General features: G+C 36.7%; 1 long non-coding RNA gene across 1 annotated transcript; it reads right to left on the reverse strand.

Annotated features, from left to right (window-relative positions):
* Positions 1-3,193: 3,193 nt before the first annotated feature.
* On the reverse strand, positions 3,194-4,565 carry LOC135087351 (uncharacterized). Its single transcript, XR_010260759.1, has 2 exons — positions 4,143-4,565; positions 3,194-3,555 (listed from the first exon to the last, which is right to left on the reverse strand). It is a non-coding gene; the product is annotated as an uncharacterized LOC135087351 (long non-coding RNA).
* Between the last annotated feature and the right edge of the window lie 14,998 nt (positions 4,566-19,563).

Below are 19,563 nucleotides of genomic sequence, written 5' to 3' on the forward strand. Positions count from 1 at the left end.
AATATCATCACACATCTTATCAGCACAATATTGAAATTCCTCAGGGAAATCAATCAATTTTAATCTCTTATTACAATATTCTGTATATTTATTAATTTCCTCGTCTGTTCGTAAACCCCAAATAATTTTGTTTTTACATTCATTGATATTGTTTATACATTTATTTCTAATTAGTGTTAAGTTACAGTCGATTAGCAACGGAGTATGATCAGACCAGTATGTATCATAAAGCACCCGGATATCAGATATAGTAGACCAAGCACACTTACTCACCAAACAGTGGTCCAGCCATCGCTTGCAGCCGTGTACGTCACTAATAAATGTATACGTATCGGAATTAATGCCCAATTTATCTATGTCTGCGCACCTCCATTGCCTTTCGTTACAAAAATTAAGCAACTCATTACCAAAAGAAGCCGACGGATGGGCATTGAAATCACCTAACATATACACTGTTTCAATGTTATTGTCCTCAATTATAGCAGTAATTTCCCCCATACACTGTAAGAAATTAGGCAAGTTTTCCGATTGGTCAGTTGGCATATAAACAGTGATAACCACTATTTCACGTAGATCACTGGTAACCGCCCGTATTGCTACAATACGGTTATTATCGCACTTTATCACTGATACACTACGAAACGCACTGCTTCGCCACAATATCGCGACTCCGCCATGGGGACGCCCCCTCAGCACACCCGCCACAGGATCCATAGACGATTTTCCCGTGTAGTTGAACTCTGGATCGATGTCCCCCAGGAACGTGGGGTCATGGGCCATAAGCCACGTCTCCTGCCACGACATCCGCTTTTTTACATAGTGACCTTACGCAGTTTACACTCCTTTTCACATTTTTACAATTAAAGGTTATTTGTAACGGTTAGCGTTACCGCTGACGTTATCTTAGATCTAAATTCTAATTTAATTACTATTATCTACCTAAATAAATAAACTTTAATAATAATATATCTAAATCTACGTAAACTACCTAACTAAATAACTTAATTAAATAATTTATATTGTTCTACACTAATAAAATAAATAAAATAATGAATCTACAAGCAAACCCGCGCGAAACAAGTTGTTAAATATTTCTTTTGTTCTCTGTCGAGCGGGCGGGCTGTTTTTTATGCATGCGCAAGCGACGCGCCTACGGCCTCGATGCTCCCGCCGCCAGTGTTGCCAGAAGGTTACTTTTGTAACCTTTTAGGTTACTTTTGAACTGCATTGGTTACTTTTAGGTTACACTAATGAAAAGGTTACTTTTAGGTGATTTTTCAGAAATTGTAGAATTAACTTTTACAGGTTATTCAGTAAAAATATTAATAGTGACAATTTAAAAATTATGTCATAAACTGCATTTAAACATGAATTTGATTTATTATTTGTTAAAGACAATGAGTTTTAGCAAATGTTTTTTTGATAATAAAACGCAAATCCATGAAACGGTTTTATACGACCGGTCACTTTTCGGTCTTCATGGAATGGTCAAAATTTCGAATTTAGGTAAACATGAACCATCCATGAACAACCTTACACAATCGCTCCGCACCCCCCCCCCCCCCCCCCCCCCGTATGAAGGTTATTTTTTATTCAAAAAGGTTACATTTTTTTATATTTCTGGTAATTTCTGACAAGACCCGACTGGCAACACTGCCCGCCGCGTCTCGTAGCAGGCCTGGCTCACTCCGCGCGGTACATCCGATAATTACCTACAGCGAAGCGCCCCGCCGGCGGGTATTATATCAGTCGAGTGTCACGCGCGCGCTCGTCAGGACGCTGGCGTGCGTTGTAGTATGATTATAATTCTATGATCGAAGTATTATTTAAAAATTGACATAAAGAGAAAGAAATATTGTGCGGCGTTCGGGTGTTTAAATTCGAAAAGTAATCTACCGGATTTATCTTTTTTTTTCGCTTCCCAAAGATGCTGAAAGGTATGTTGGCCATGTAGGTAATCAATAATTCTTAGGATAGTATAGGAACCTAACCTACTATGAAGGTTTTCCACAATGAATGCATACTTACCTACATACGTACCTCATTACAAATAAGTAGATTAATTATTTTTTCACTAGACAGCAACCCTAACAGCGTAAGAAGAGTTCAGAGGCACGCGATAGAAAGAGACAAAACTTGTAGGTGAATAAAATTGTAGGTACGTAGTGCTGTGCGAGCTGAATTCCACTGTATCGCGTCGTAGCAAGACTCGCATTTATTTAAATCGTCTTGAGGAGTAATCCTTCTGTACCTGTACTATTACTTATTCTGTGCTCGTAGTCCGAGCCAGAGCGTTAGTGAGCACGGACGTATCGCTGTCCGTCACCGCCGGACCCGCGATGTATATAATATCTTAAAAACTAAATATGTAATCGCGTATTGGTGAACCCCGCTACCGGGTGAATGTTGCAAAAGTATTTTTACTGCCTAGATTTTGTACTTGTGCTAAATGTAAGTGCCTAGCCGCCATTTTGTTCTTGAAATGTGCTATCCATGTGCTTGGTGTCATTTCATACAAATATCCTATTTCTATAACTTCTTAATATTATTATTTTACAACTTACTACATGATTAAATAAGTAAACTAAATATTTTATGAAATGACATCGACACGTCATGACCTTACATGACCTTGGTCGTACTGTAACGACACTTTCTAAAATCTATTTAATTTACTAAATTGAACTAATCTAATCTTATTCTACTTGTTCTAATTATTCTAAATTATTGCCTACCTATATTGTTTTACAAATTAATTGCCTACATAGATGATATGCTAAATTATTGTCTACCTACATAATTTAATATTTTTGCCTACTTCACTTTGCAATCACTTTCTCTGCACCTACTGTAATTCTGTTTGACTGCCACATCATTACATCACCATTTATTACCAAAATCATTCCATCTGCTTCGCTAGTATTTTGATGTCGCAGTCAAACGGACAAAAGCTAGCAACTGCTTTAGTGTCCGCTTTGATTTGCAGGGTTCATCTTCACCTTCATCTTCTACGCCTACCTACTACACCATGCATGGTCACCACTGCCGAAACTACCACCTGGGTCTTCAACCCGGCAGAGCTGCCTGCCGGGTTGAAGACCCAGGTCAATGTCTAACTACATGTCACGGTTAATGCTTTAGAGCCAGGTGACATGATTAAATTTAGAGTTAAGTTAGAGAAATAAAAGATAGATTTAAGTTAACAAGTTATTTATTACAATTTAGAGAAGTGAGAACTCTTAGGGAGTGGGTTGTCGAGCAAACTATCGTATCGCACGAAATTCGTCACCGGTGGTAGTATATTCAAACCACTGTCCTCGCTAGCATTGATGGTGATGTGGGTTGGTTCTTCTTGATGGTAGGCCCGCAGAGTCGTCGACGCGCCAGACGGTTAGGGCCGTACGCACTGTGGTGTAGGGCCACTTAGAATGTGCGCACGGGCCATCCGACACGGCAGGCAGCTCTGCCGGGTTGAAGACCCAGGTGGTAGTTTCGGCAGTGGTGACCATGCATGGTGTAGTAGGTAGGCGTAGAAGATGAAGGTGAAGATGAACCCTGCAAATCAAAGCGGACACTAAAGCAGTTGCTAGCTTTTGTCCGTTTGACTGCGACATCAAAATACTAGCGAAGCAGATGGAATGATTTTGGTAATAAATGGTGATGTAATGATGTGGCAGTCAAACAGAATTACAGTAGGTGCAGAGAAAGTGATTGCAAAGTGAAGTAGGCAAAAATATTAAATTATGTAGGTAGACAATAATTTAGCATATCATCTATGTAGGCAATTAATTTGTAAAACAATATAGGTAGGCAATAATTTAGAATAATTAGAACAAGTAGAATAAGATTAGATTAGTTCAATTTAGTAAATTAAATAGATTTTAGAAAGTGTCGTTACAGTACGACCAAGGTCATGTAAGGTCATGACGTGTCGATGTCATTTCATAAAATATTTAGTTTACTTATTTAATCATGTAGTAAGTTGTAAAATAATAATATTAAGAAGTTATAGAAATAGGATATTTGTATGAAATGACACCAAGCACATGGATAGCACATTTCAAGAACAAAATGGCGGCTAGGCACTTACATTTAGCACAAGTACAAAATCTAGGCAGTAAAAATACTTTTGCAACACTCACCCGGTAGCGGGGTTCACCAATACGCGATTACATATTTAGTTTTTAAGATATTATATACATCGCGGGTCCGGCGGTGACGGACAGCGATACGTCCGTGCTCACTAACGCTCTGGCTCGGACTACGAGACGCGGCGGGAGCATCGAGGCCGTAGGCGCGTCGCTTGCGCATGCATAAAAAACAGCCCGCCCGCTCGACAGAGAACAAAAGAAATATTTAACAACTTGTTTCGCGCGGGTTTGCTTGTAGATTCATTATTTTATTTATTTTATTAGTGTAGAACAATATAAATTATTTAATTAAGTTATTTAGTTAGGTAGTTTACGTAGATTTAGATATATTATTATTAAAGTTTATTTATTTAGGTAGATAATAGTAATTAAATTAGAATTTAGATCTAAGATAACGTCAGCGGTAACGCTAACCGTTACATATTAGCGTACTATTATTACGTTTGGTGTGTGTGTGAGTCATCAGATAGGCATCTTATTCAAACTCCTTTTTTCTACAGGTAGTCTCTTCTTGAAATGTATAAATCGCCTAAACTTTATTCCATCTGGCCACAGCTGATCATTTAGGTAAAGATCCAGTTTATTAAGTGCTACGAATATTTTAAACGCATTGTATGGCTTTTCTGACTTCATGTCAATTTTTTCCAACGAGACAATCTCATGTCTTCGATTGAATGTAGGTGCAAATATCAGTCTCAGATGTCTCTTTGTCCACATTTGAAATAAACAATGGAGTTTTAATATCCGCTGCTCTAAATTTCATTTCTGGGTCAGTTACTGCTTTTCCCGTCTCCCCAATGAAACGATTACGCAACCTCTTCCGTTGAACCATTTTCCACTCCTCACTTGGTTTATTTTGTGTCCATGTGCCTTCTTTTCTAACTATTTCCGCCATACTTGGCCGCCAAATATTCTCAGTGCTCAATGTCGCCGCCATATTTTCGCCCATTTCGTCTGTTGTTCTTTCGTTTGACATCGTGTGAGGTGACAACTTGTCGTGCGTTTCCGCTTGTGAACGAGATTGCCCGACGGGCTCCGATGCACGAGATCGTGTTGGATCGAGCGCCTTCGTCGTTGCTTGCGCGCACTTCGTGCCCGGTCGGGTCCGAGGCGTAAGAAGGACAGGATGTTTTTCACTGTCCGCCACTTCATATAGGTACGAACGGGACAACCTATCCGATTCATCGGTACCGTTACAGACTTGAACAGCTGATATACCTTCAAATTCAACGTTTAGCGATGGTGATAAGCCAATCGGCCCACTTTCAAGCAGATAAGCTCCTCTTTTTCTTGTATTTATATTATGATGCTGGTTGACCATGGATGCCGATTTTAAATTTTCCAGATCCATCTGTAGCTCTTGCAATTGTCTGTTTGTTGCAAAGGTGTCCTTGATGCAGCTTATTTCATTTCGCAGTGCTGTGATGTCCTTTAGCATTGTGATAACATCAACATGGTCTACGTCGATCGGCGGCAGTTTCTGTAGGTTCCGAGCCACAAAAACAGAAATGCTGTCTGGATCAATCTCCATGAAAAAACATATGATGTCCTCTATGTTCCTTTTCTTTTTTCCGTCCTTCCGTCTTGTCACTTTCTTTTGTGTCGATTTCACCGATTCAAACAGAAGTGCCTTTGCTTCAACAACTTCAGCTTCCGTAAACGCAGAATCACATATTTTCATTAGGCTCTCGTTGTCCATTACGTCGTGCTTATACTGGATATAAGACAACAACTCACATATCACTACATTGCAGCTGTTACATTTTAACGTGTTTAATGACATCTTTGCACATACGATGCTACCCGTGTGTGTGCGATCGCAGCGCGCGCGCGACTCTTACAACTTGACGGTGATACCATACATACATTCCACATTACTATAAATCTAATTCCTCCGTTTGGACTTTTTTAAGGGCTTTAATGTGACAGGATGATAATCTTTTACAATTTATTCCATTATAATAAATTCATTCATCATCATCTCAGCCATAGGACGTCCACTGCTGTAATGCTTTCCAAGTTGCCCGATGGGGCAGCAAGGTTCTGGAGTGGAGGCTGGGTACTGGAATATGCAGCGTGGGACGTCCACCCACAAGGTGGACCGACAACATCACGCAGGCCGCTACCAACCAGGCAATAAATTCATTATTGCAGTGTAATTTCAAAATAATTCAACCATTATTTACAAAATCTTTATTTGGAAAACTTTTGTTTTACAATAGCTATTGATAATTTCAAACACTAACAGAATTCCATGAATTGGTTAGCCTAGCCAGTATCCTTGAAGTTTTTTGCTGATTGTTATTGTGAATTTTCATAACAGTGAGCGAGACTTGCTTATGTCTGCTTTAAAATGAAATAATACTCATAATCCCACACTTCTTCATCCACTGTCTGAAAAAAGAAAGAATATTATTTAAACACAATTATTACAATTACATAAACAGTTCATAAATAGAAACATTTACTTAATCCTATTTGTATTTTAAGTTTAGGTACATACAAAATGTTGATCATCAATATTATTACACAGTGAAAGAACTATGTGAAATAAATATAGGAAAGAAGGTGAAAGCTTATTTGTAGGAATAAAGATATTTTTCCTTTTATCAGGTGCTATTTACTTATGAAAATCAAGATGTGCGGAGTATAGCTAATATTTTAGACTTTAGTTAGGTAGGTACTTACTTTGCTACTTATGAGTGTAACTTTATTTCTCAAATCTCAATAAACTTTCTGACTGCTTCATGTACGTTGAATAATTACTGTAAACCTCGCATTATGGGATAGGTAGTGGAGTTCGGTTATTCTGTTAATTTTGAAGACTTCATTCTTTAATACTATCGGTATGATTAGGAATTCTTCATTGTTTTTCTTTAACTTGGTTATCTCTTCGTTTGATATTTTCCGTACTTTAGAAATATTAAAAATAAGACTGGAAACATAAAAATACAATTTTAAAAACACAAACAAATACAATCAAGCAGTCATGTAATGTCAACAAAATTGACATAACTTTTTTTTAATGACGTTCTCACTGCTTTAAGATATGTGTTTTAGCCGAATTAATAGCAGAAATGAACGAGATTGAACGAATGAGCTAAAATATTTCAAGGTTGGCCAACATAATAACGCAAATTTTTCTTAATATGGCAACAATTGGGTTATCACGCGATACCGGGTCGATAGACTTATCTATCGATGGTCCCATGTTAGGGAAAATGATAAAATTATCTACGTGATCGAATATTGTCTTATCATATCATGTCATTGTCGATGCGCGCATCTTAGGCCTACTGGTGCCGTCCGAGAGCCCGACGCTCCGACATACATATTTTTTCTTATTTACATGAATATGGTTTGACTACGTTTGTGTGCGTTTGCTTCGTCGCGCTCAAATTTGTTTGGGCAGACAGAGACGGAGTGAATCTCTACGTTCGCACATAAGCTTAGCGAGAAATACTAGGTGCGCGTAATACACGACTACGGATTACGCAATAATAACCTCTATTACTTTCAGGGTAGGGTCGGAAATCGTGTAATTTATAAAATACTAGGTGGATCAAGTATTTAAAAAATTGGAACAGGTGCCGCCTAGTACTGTAAAATACCTAGTGTGCGGATCTGTTCTAGTAAATACGTCTCATCTCTAGCCTCTGTCAGTTTCTGGCTCTGTCCAGGCAGACGTTGATGGTTTTTAATACCTGAAGCGTAGTGTTGATTTTGACATGCAAATACGACCTCTGTCAGTTTCTGGCTCTGTTCAGGCAGACGCCGCGGTTTTTAATACCCAAGGCGTAGTGTTGGCATGCAAATATGGCCTCTGCTGACGGCAACGGGTTAGTAAGCACACTATGCAAACTTTGGGCCTCTTTTGTGCTTACTGTTCTAACTAATCTACGGATAATAGCATTCCGGAGCTATTATTCGTAGGACTACTCATTTATTTCCCACATTTGTAATTTTATTTTCACTAATTGATTTTTTTTATTATTCACCCTCTGAGTTTAGTTATTTTTAACATCAATTTTGGTGAACGTCAGAATGGCGGGTGTATGATCACAGAAATGAATAAAATAAATATGATTAATTAATACCTGAGGTGTACCTTAGTGTACCTTTAGTTATTTATTTTGTACTTCCCTAAGACGGGAACAATTACGATTACAAAATGAGCCGCCAACCTGATATCAGGTTGGCGGGTGTATGCTGAAATTGGACGAAACAGGTAAGTTATGGTATTCTACTATTTATCATTATTTAGTACCTGAGATGTACCTCACAAATATATTAATACGAACCAAATGCGACGAATAATTAACGAGAAAATCGATACGAAAAATTTGATATCCACCATTTTCTTGATGGCCACCATTTTTTATAAGAAGTTAGAATTTTGATACCGACACAGATAATACATACCATAGTATTTTTAAAGGGGAACTATAACATTTTCTGTCACCAAAATTTATATTTGTCATCAAGTTGTATCACCAAATAATTAGATCTATCGCCACGAAATATTTTCATTCTCAGATAAACAAATGTGTTCCCAGGTATAAATCACCAAATTAATGTTAATATTATTATGTGTAAAATAAAGGATGGATCACCAAAGAAATTGTAGTACATTGATTGAATATAAACATCGTTCTTATAATAATAGTTTAGTTACTTAAATAATAGCTTTGTCCTCAAAATGGTAGATCTGTCACCAAATAAATCGATTTTCGATCCCAAACTGCGATTCCCTTTAATTTGTTATTTTGTCACCAATACAATGGTAACATTTTATTTCAATGTTGATTATTTCACGTAAACTAGGTAGGTATGTGTTTTATTTACTATCCTGCTAGAAATTTCATCTAAATACTGCTTTTACCTGTGGGAATTAAGATCCTTGGGGGAGGCATTATATGTCCAGTAAAGTAGTAGGTAGACTGTTTTCGTTGAAACGATGATGATGATAACTCCTAATTTTAGTGAAACTTTTTAAAATGGTCTAGCGACAAAAATATGATTTATTGGTGATCACTTTTAATTAATTTGCTTCAATAATTAGGACAAACCTATTAAAATATATTCAAAAATATTTCTCCATGATTTTAGGTGTTTTTTCGTGAAACTGATTTTATATTGTTTGGTGACTAGATTTTGGTGACAAATCTATTATTTTGGGGACAAACTCTATTAATAAGGAAACAGAAAACGACTTTTTGGTGACAGCTTAAATCATACCCTTTTAAAGTCTGTTTTTTATGACACGCACACTTGTGAATTTTCCAATACCATTAATTTGCTACTCTAGACGAAAAGAACAAGAGAATAAAATTAGAAGAAGACGATGTCCCGATTATTAGTTCTGATTGTTGCCACGTTGGACAACCTTATTTATGACATTTACAGGAGGGCGCTGCTATGGTGCAGTCCTGTTGTCCCCCCTGCTTGGCCCCCCTGGGGGAGCCAACAGGATTTCGAAATCCTGTTGTCCCCCCTGGCTAGGGGAGACAACAGGACTGGATTTTCAATCAATGATTTGAGGACTGTTGTCCCCCCTGGAAAACATTGAGTATTTAGAAGCCATATATTTTTATAACTTTTAAGATGAACTGAAAATGGAGTACCTGACTGAATGTCATACTTATTGCCAAACTAAATACCTAAACGAATGTCAAATAATAATTAACATTTTGTTAACGAAAAAAATATAAGTTGTTGGTACCGGCAGTACCGGTATCCGAAAATCTTTATGAATTATCCCTACTAAATAATATTAAGTAAATGCGAATAACTTTATCTGTCTGTCTGTTACGAATTCACGCCTAAACCATTGAACCGATTTTGATAATTGGTAAAGAGATAGTTTTGAGTCCCGGGAAAGGACGTGGGATATTTTTTTCTGTGACAGACAAAATTTTACGCAGACAAAGCCGTGGGCAAAAGCTAAGTTAAAGGTATGCTATTCTCATGTATAAAAAATATTCTCTTCTTTAAAGTTTACTAAAAATCCGTTTAGTAGTTTTTAAATACGTGAAAGAGTATCAAACATCCATACTCACATACTTTGACATTTATAATATTAGTAGGTAGGACGCTAAAACTGCATAATTTTAAATTAATCATAATATTCAACACTTGCTCAGTGATTCAACAAGCGGCCGCCCGCGACTTCGTATGCGTCGAATCCGTTTTAAAATTTCGTAAAATTCTATTATATCCTTCATATTATTTCATATCCTTAAATAAATAGTTAAATAAAATCCGTTCTAGGCAGATGTCTACACTCTATAAGGAACCTACCTGCCTTTTAAGTTTGTAAGTATCGGCACCAACACCTTATTTTTTTCGTTATCAAAATGGTAATTATTATTTAACAAACGGTAAGGTATTCAGTTTGGCAATTTGGCATTCAGTCAGGTACTTCAGTATTTAAAAAAATATTTTATACAAATAATAATATATGGCTTTTAAATCATGTTTGCCAGGGGGGACAACAGTCCTCAAATCATTGATTAAAAATCTAGTCCTGTTGTCTCCCCTAGCTAGGGGGGACAACAGGACTGCACCGCTGCTATCAATACTTTTCGATTTTAGCAAATTAATTGTAGGTATTGGCAAATTCACAAGTGTGCGTGTCATAAAAAACAGACTTTAAAAATACTACGGTATGTATTATCTGTGTCGGTATCAAAATTCTAACTTCTTATAAAAAATGGTGGCCATCAAGAAAATGGTGGATATCAAATTTTTCGTATCGATTTTGTCGTTAATTATTCGTCGCATTTGGTTCGTATTAATATATTTCTGAGGTACATCTCAGGTACTAAATAATGATAAATATTAGAATACCATAACTTACCTGTATCGTCCAATTTCAGCATACACCCGCCAACCTGATATCAGGTTGGCGGCTCATTTTGTAATCGTAATTGTTCCCGTCTAAGGGAAGTACAAAATAAATAACTAAAGGTACACCAAGGTACACCTCAGGTATTAATTAATCATATTTATTTAATTCATTTCTGTGATCATACACCCGCCATTCTGACGTTCACCAATTTTGGGTTTCTTATCGCAATCACATGAGTGCACGCATGGGATTGTGCTAACAGACTGTAATCTTCCTAACATTTCTGAATTTTAACTTCAAGAAACGACGGTTTCACTTTGGTTCCTTGTAACTATCATACATTGAACATACCCCACTGACATTCCAGATGATAACCATGGAACCGAACATGGGTGAACCAACCTGGTGAGGGTCAGCCTCAAGCTGCATCTCAGAGCTCCGAGCATCAGCTTCCTGCGGACCAGGGCTGCGAACAGCCTTTGGCGGGTCCGAGCTGCGCAGACCAGTTTTCAAACGTCGGCGAGGTTATGCTGCGCGCTGAAGAAGCCGTGGCTGATGGGGAGCAGGCAGCGGTCGAGGACGCCGCACGATCAGGAACGGCCGTCTTAGAAATAACACCCGCTACGTCAGCGTGACGTCATATCGTTTGATTCTGTGTTAGAGTGGGAAGGCACGAGAAACCGGCCGCCGGCGCACCGCGACACTTTGCTCGAGCGCTTGGCTGTGACGGACGTTCTCTCGGTTCAGGGACTGTGATATTTGTGACCTAGATCATTATTTCTGGCATAGGCATATTTCTTTGTTACGTTAATTTGATTTGTGGAATTATTGTTTTCGGTTATTTAATAAATCGATATTTGCTGGTGCCGCTCATTACTTTTAAAAAAGCACTCTCACCTCTGATCCTTAAGACTGAATATTTTTGCTCTTACTTTTTTTATATAGGGTTTCCAACTAAGATGAGTGTCTATTGTTAATCCGAGCAATGTAAACTCGTTAACTACCTTCAACTGAGCTCCTTCAAAGGTGAAGTTAATATTTATAGGTGGCTTTTGATGTGGATGGAAAGACATTAATTTAGTTTTCTTGAAATTAATTTTTAGATTGTGCTTTTGCAGCCAGTTTACTGTTGTGGTAAGTACATTCTTCAGAGTTACATCTAGATTTAGGTTTGTTTTACATGGGAGGAGCAAGGATACATCGTCGGCAAATAGAACACTTGGTACCTGTATGTTTTTAGGCCGGTCGTTTATACAGGGTGTTTCTTGTAAGGTGTCAAGCCGAAGGCAGGTGATAGGTGAGGACTAGACCTATCGATTTCACCCCCATGTATGTTCTACGATTTTTCATAGTTTAGAAGTTATCGTTAATTTTGTGATTTTTTCAAATTGTATAACCCAGTAGGCTTTAAAATTTTTTATCTTTTTTTTGGGTCGACTTTTCTCAGATTTCTTTTTTTTGACAGATTCCCTATTAATTGCAGATTTTTGAAAAAAATAATCAACTTCCTATCTTTGATTCAAGATACAAAATTTTTGCTAGAAACATAAAAAAATATGCTTTAAGCGGAACATCCTAAAATTTTCAACTTAAAAGTTAAAAAAAAAAAAGAAATTCCGTAGGTCCAACATAATTTTAAAAACTGCGCAGTTTCTGAACTTTCATAATAACACAAAAAAACATGTACTTAATAGGCCATTATTTTCTGTAATCGCTCCACTAAAGTGGTAAGTCGGAGATTCCGTTACATGTTTTTGACTTTCTTAGGACTAACTAATGTTTGCAATTCTCTAAGTTTACGTTACGTAGAACACATTTAAAGACAATAACTGAACAGAACATTTTTTTATCCACAACGAGGAATCTCTTGCCATTCATCTTCCACGTTGTGGATAAAAAAAAAATCTTTTCAGTTACTGTCTCTAAATTTGTTTTACATAACGTAAACTTAGGGGATTGCAAATATTACTTAGTCCTAAGAAAGTCAAAAACATGTAACGGAATCTCCGACTTACCACTTTAGTGGAGTGATTACAGAAAATAATGGCCTATTAAGTACATGCTTTTTGGGTTATTATGAAAGTTTAAAAAACTGCGCAGTTTTTAAAATTATTTTGGACCTATGGAAATTCTTTTTTTTTCTCATACATTTCAATTGAAAATTTTAGAATGTTCTGCTAAAAGCATATTTTTTATGTTTCTAGCAAAAATTTTGTGAACGTCAGAATGGCGGGTGTATGATCACAGAAATGAATAAAATAAATATGGTTAATTAATACCTGAGGTGTACCTTGGTGTACCTTTAGTTATTTATTTTGTACTTCCCCAAGACGGGAACAATTACGATTACAAAATGAGCCGCCAACCTGATATCAGGTTGGCGGGTGTATGCTGAAATTGGACGAGACAGGTAAGTTATGGTATTCTAATATTTATCATTATTTAGTACCTGAGATGTACCTCACAAATATATTAATACGAACCAAATGCGACGAATAATTAACGAGAAAATCGATACGAAAAATTTGATATCCACCATTTTCTTGATGGCCACCATTTTTTATAAGAAGTTAGAAAGTTGATACCGACACAGATAATACATACCGTAGTATTTTTAAAGGGGAACTATAATATTTTCTGTCACCAAAATTTATATTTGTCATCAAGTTGTATCACCAAATAATTAGATCTATCGCCACGAAATATTTTCGTTCTCAGATAAACAAATGTGTTCCCAGGTATGAATCACCAAATTAATGTTAATATAATAATAATATGTGTAAAATAAAAGATGGATCACCAAATAAATTGTAGTGCATTGATTGAATATACACATCGTTCTCATAATAATAGTTTTAGTTACTTAAATAAAAGCTTTGTCCTCAAAATGGTAGATCTGTCACCAAATAAATCGATTTTCGATCCCAAACAGCGATTCCCTTTAATTTGTTATTTTGTCACCAATACAATGGTAACATTTTAATTCAATGTTGATTATTTCACGTAAACTATGTGTTTTATTTACTGTCCTGCTAGAAATTTCATCTAAATACTGCTTTTACCTGTGGGAATTAAGATCCTTGGGGGAGGCATTATATTTTATGTCCAGTAAAGTAGCAGGTAGACTTTATTCGTGATGATAACTCCTAATTTTAGTGAAACTTTTTGAAATTTTCTAGCGACAAAAATATACATATAATTGGTGATCACTTTAAATTAATTTGCTTCAATACTTTTTAGGACAAACCTATTAAAATACATTCAAAAATATTAATTTGGTACTAGACCCTATATTATCTCCATGATTTTAGGTGTTTTTTCGTGGAACTGATTTTATATTGTTTGGTGACTTGATTTTGGTGACAAATCTATTATTTTGGGGACACACTGTATTATTATGGAAACAGAAAACTACTTTAATTGGTAACAGCTTAAATCATAACCTTTTAAAGTCTGTTTTTTATGACACGCACACTTGTGAATTTGCCAATACCATTAATTTGCACGTTGGACAACCTTATTTATGACAGTTACACGTTAATTCCTCTATGCATAATTACAGGAGGGCGCTGCTATCAATACTTTTTGATTTTAGCAAAATAATTGTATTGGCAAATTCACAAGTGTGCGTGTCATAAAAAACAGACTTTAAAAATACTACGGTATGTATTATCTGTGTCGGTATCAACTTTCTAACTTCTTATAAAAAATGGTGGCCATCAAGAAAATGGTGGATATCAAATTTTTCGTATCGATTTTCTCGTTAATTATTCGTCGCATTTGGTTCGTATTAATATATTTGTGAGGTACATCTCAGGTACTAAATAATGATAAATATTAGAATACCATAACTTACCTGTTTCGTCCAATTTCAGCATACACCCGCCAACCTGATATCAGGTTGGCGGCTCATTTTGTAATCGTAATTGTTCCCGTCTTAGGGAAGTACAAAATAAATAACTAAAGGTACACCAAGGTACACCTCAGGTATTAATTAATTATATTTATTTTATTCATTTCTGTGATCATACACCCGCCATTCTGATGTTCACAAAATTTTGTATCTTGCATCAAAGATAGGAAGGTGATTATTTTTTTCAAATATCTGCAACTAATAGGGAATCTGTCAAAAAAAAGAAATCTGAGAAAAGTCAACCCAAAAAAAAGATAAAAAAAAAATTAAGCCACTAGGTCCTGAAATTTGAAAAAATCACAAAATTAACGATAACTTCTAAACTACGAAAAATCGTAGAACATACATGGGGGTGAAATCGATAGGTCTAGTCCTCACCTATCACCTGCCTTCGGCTTGACACCTTACAAGAAACACCCTGTATAAGAGAAAAAGTAAGCACCCAATAACACTTCCTTGAGGTATTGAGGCATTTAGATATTTCGCACCCCCCCTGGAAGAAGTATGCAAGTCCACTTGTGCGATATTTTTTTTATTGCACTAAAAAATCGAGAAGGAGGTAATACATATTGTCAATTTTTTTCATAATTTTTCTCTTAAAAATGAAGAAATTATGTACAAATGTGTAAAATACTGCAACATTAAAATATCTAAATTTCCATAACAAAAACGAAGTAAATATATTTGCATTTAATTGTTTAATAAAGTTCCGTATGAATAATAGCATATTAATATTTACATACATCTTCCACGAAGACTTTAAAAAACATTTTCGCGTATCTGTTGTTGCATACTTATTTTAGGGTATTATTTGGTGGGTATCGTAGTGCAAGTTCAGTTGCGTAGTTTTTCCACGAAACTTTTGTGCTGGTAATTTTGTGCAAGTCTAGATGCCTAATTCTTCCACGAAGCTTTTATTCGCATTATAATTTATAACAATTGATACGTTATTTTCTACGTAGATATCTTTGTGCAAGTCTAGTTGCTAATATTTTGCGAAACTTTTGGCGATGTTGTATTTTATACCGATTATTACCGATATTGATACATTTATTAAGATGTAATTCAGTCATTAACAAAGCACAAATTAACTTAGTTTCAGTCATTTAAGTATCCAATCCACTACTTTTTGCACTAAATACCCCTGTAAGACTGTGTGTTTATCAAAAATTCGTCTCAATGATTACTTACCACGTGGTAAAATTATGGGTCTTTATGAGTACAAGATCCATTTTAAATTCTGTCTCTCTCTTCAGTGAATCGTTATCGTAGTTATCGAGATAAATTTTTATCTTTCCAGAGCCGCATGAGTTCATTTATCAGCTTATGCGTGTATTGCCAGCGTGACAAGGTATGTATCTATACGTCTTTTGGAGCAGTAAGCAACAATCGGTGTGTCCCCAATTATAAAATGACAGAAGTTTATACAATGATATTATATAAAAACAAAAGCAGATAATATGTTATAAGCGCTCGCGCTGTGAATACTCAAATACGTCCCAATTGGGAAGTCTTGTGTTTAGTCTTCGTGTGGCCTGCGTCGTGCGCAATCGCGTGCGTACCACACCGTAAGTTCCTGTGTTCTTACCAAAATAAATAAAAAATGCCATCGTGTGTGTTTCGAAAGTGTACCAATTATGACTCTAAAGTAAACAAAATACAAGGGATCTCTTACCACATGTGATTATGCAAAATTATTTAGTATTTCTATTTTCAATTATTTATGCAAACAATCAAGACGCCATGCGCCATGTTCAAGTTAAGAAAGAGAAAGCGATCTTGTTTTGACGTTAGAGCGATAAGGATGCGTGCGCTGCGGACATAGATTAGTTAGTGCAGAATCGTTAAAACTATAGCTATCTCTTTCATTTGCTCATTTGCGTGCTATTTCGTATCTTTTGTTTCACTTATCAGTTACATTTGTCAATGTGTGCAATTTGGAATAGCTCGGCACGGATTAAAGTCGTAATTTCTATGAACGTAACATATCTATAGTTCTATAATATCATTGAGTTTATATGTATTTTATAGATTATTGTAATCAAAAGGACATACTCGTAATGGTCAGACGTTTAAAAATGCAACAACCTGATACAAAACTGTTGCCATCTTTTCATATTATGTACGATGAGCGAATACTGATTGTATTCTTTTCAGGTGGTGCTTGATCGACCGGACGCCAACCTTCCGCAGACCTCCACAGATTGTACTTGCCACTGGAATGTAGTGCCTATCCTAGTGTTGACGCTATTTGTCCAGTAAATTGCATTTATTTCCAGGCCTTATGAAACTCCTGGTTCAGACAAAGTTCCTATCCTGGTTGCTTCACAGGTCCGGTCAGCTTCACTATTCAACAAAGCGTATAAAAGCACCTATAAGTTTTGGACCAAATAAAAATTCTTTCTTTCTTTATAGGTTCAGCCAAACCAACGCAATCTCAAGCGATCAGCCGGCGTGCAGTGATGGCGATTAGACTTAGGGTTCGGCCAAACCAACGCGATCACAGCGCGATCAGCTGGCGTGCAGCGATGGCGACCAGACCTAAATGCATTGTTCGCCATCGCTGCACGCCGGTTGATCGCGTTGGTTTGGCCGAATCTTAAAATGCATCGTTCGCCAATCGCTATCGCTGCACGCCGGCTGATTGAGTGTGAACTTTATAGGATTTGGAAGTGATGTCACCAACGAGTTCAATGTGGGTAGCTTTTGTAGTCATGCAGACAATAAATATCACTATATTATAGGCTTCTATAGTTTTGTTCCCTTGGACATCAAAATTTAATAGGGTCCCTCAAAATCGTCTCCCTTGTTCATGAATTGTCTAGATTGAGATACTTGCTGTTCTGGTAAATCTACCATTAATTTTGTACTTTGGCAGTAGCATTCAATTTAGCACAATTGAAACATCTGTGAACGTATTTTCTCGCCAATGGTTTCGCCTTGATAATCCAAAATGTGGAGCTGTATCAGCTTTCTTATGAATTATAGTATTAATTATTATAAACGTTTTCGACTTTCTCCACGACGCGGTTTGCAACAATAGATTTCCACCTATTCGTCTCTCCAGACAGCTAGGCGATCACAACAGAAAAATCTGTTCACAGTGTTCGAACATCTGTGAGGTTGGTATTCTTCACATTCTTCTCATTTGCTTCATCCAGTTTACTCAAAGCACCACATAGCTCAAGACGTGGTAAAAAAACACTTGAGTTTTTTAGCAATTAATTTCGTTTCAAATCCTTCATCTAGTTGATAGTGAACGGCTGCAGTTTATTGCACTCGCAGAGGCATCGCTAAATTCGTTATATTGTATTTTTACTCGGCCTGCATCCAACGCCTTCCCGCTACCTTTATCAGGTCGTCGGACCACCTTGTGGATGGATGTCCTAACGCTGCGTTTTCCGGTACGTTGTGTCCGCTCCATAACCTTGCTGCCCCATCGGCCTTCAGTTCTGCGTACTATGTGCTTCCAACCGCGCGATGTGGAAGTCATTGGGGGAGGCCTATATTCAGCAGTGGATGTCCTGTGGCTGAAATGATGATGATGTATTTTTTCTCTCTATCTATAGATAGTATACCAACCTATATCTGTATTTTGTCAATGTGAATCAAATCCTGCCGTATCTTAATCCAATCTTTTTCTAATGAGTTACTTATCTTTCCATCCTTACTAGTTTTTTATTAGCCAAAGTTTTTGTTTTGAAACAAATAAATACTTTCTATTCTATTTCCATTAGAATCTTAGCCATGACTGTACTTAACGCTAAGCTCCAGCCAAGGGGATCAAAAAGTTTGATCAGATGTATCAGATAAAATGTTACGTTTCATGGTTGGTTTTGCAATTTGTGGTATATTCACATTGTATTGAAATCTGTGTTCAAATTCCATTCAATACCCAATGCTTGGACTGTTCCATCAAGGTTCATAAAACTACTTTAGCATTGGCTGATATTTTGTTGTCTTCTATTAACTTCATAAACTCAACGCAGAACTAGGTATCAAAAGGTATTTGACCGCAATTGCATGTGATGTTAAGTGAGATGCAGTATAAGATGATAGATATCTACCCCGTAAGTGCCTATAAGGTCCGGTATATCTCAGGAGAGACAGCAGCAGGCAGCGACCTGTTCGCATTATAAAAGAGTTTATCGAAACGCTTAGTGCAAGCTGGTAGAATGTCGACAATGTAGGAATGATACGTTAACCAGCGTCTGATGATGGAAGGGGGCTGGTGGAATGAGGTCGTGTAATTCCTTCGCACATTCTCTGAAGTGTAACCTGGTGGATGGTCACATCAGATGTATTATTATCTGCTCTGTAAGTTCTCATTAAATTATAGCATTATAGCATTATAGCTTCAATTGACCAGTCCACTCCTGATAAAAGGTCGTTGATATAAAAATATTGTTTTATTATTTTATAGAAATCGGTACTCCGGTAATCCGAATCATTTTTTGTCACGTAAATCTGAAGATCATCTTCATAATGTCATCTATGAAGCAAACACGTTTCATCTCATTATAATATTTCTCGGGTTTTCCTGCAGCTGGGAACCTACAAGCAGTTCGTTATTCAGTGAAATACAGGGTGTTTCTTGTAAGGTGTCAAGCCGAAGGCAGGTGATAGGTGAGAACTAGACCTATCGATTT

Source organism: Ostrinia nubilalis (genome assembly GCF_963855985.1).
Source record: "Ostrinia nubilalis chromosome W unlocalized genomic scaffold, ilOstNubi1.1 SUPER_W_unloc_1, whole genome shotgun sequence".
In the NCBI taxonomy this organism is placed as follows: domain Eukaryota; kingdom Metazoa; phylum Arthropoda; class Insecta; order Lepidoptera; family Crambidae; genus Ostrinia; species Ostrinia nubilalis.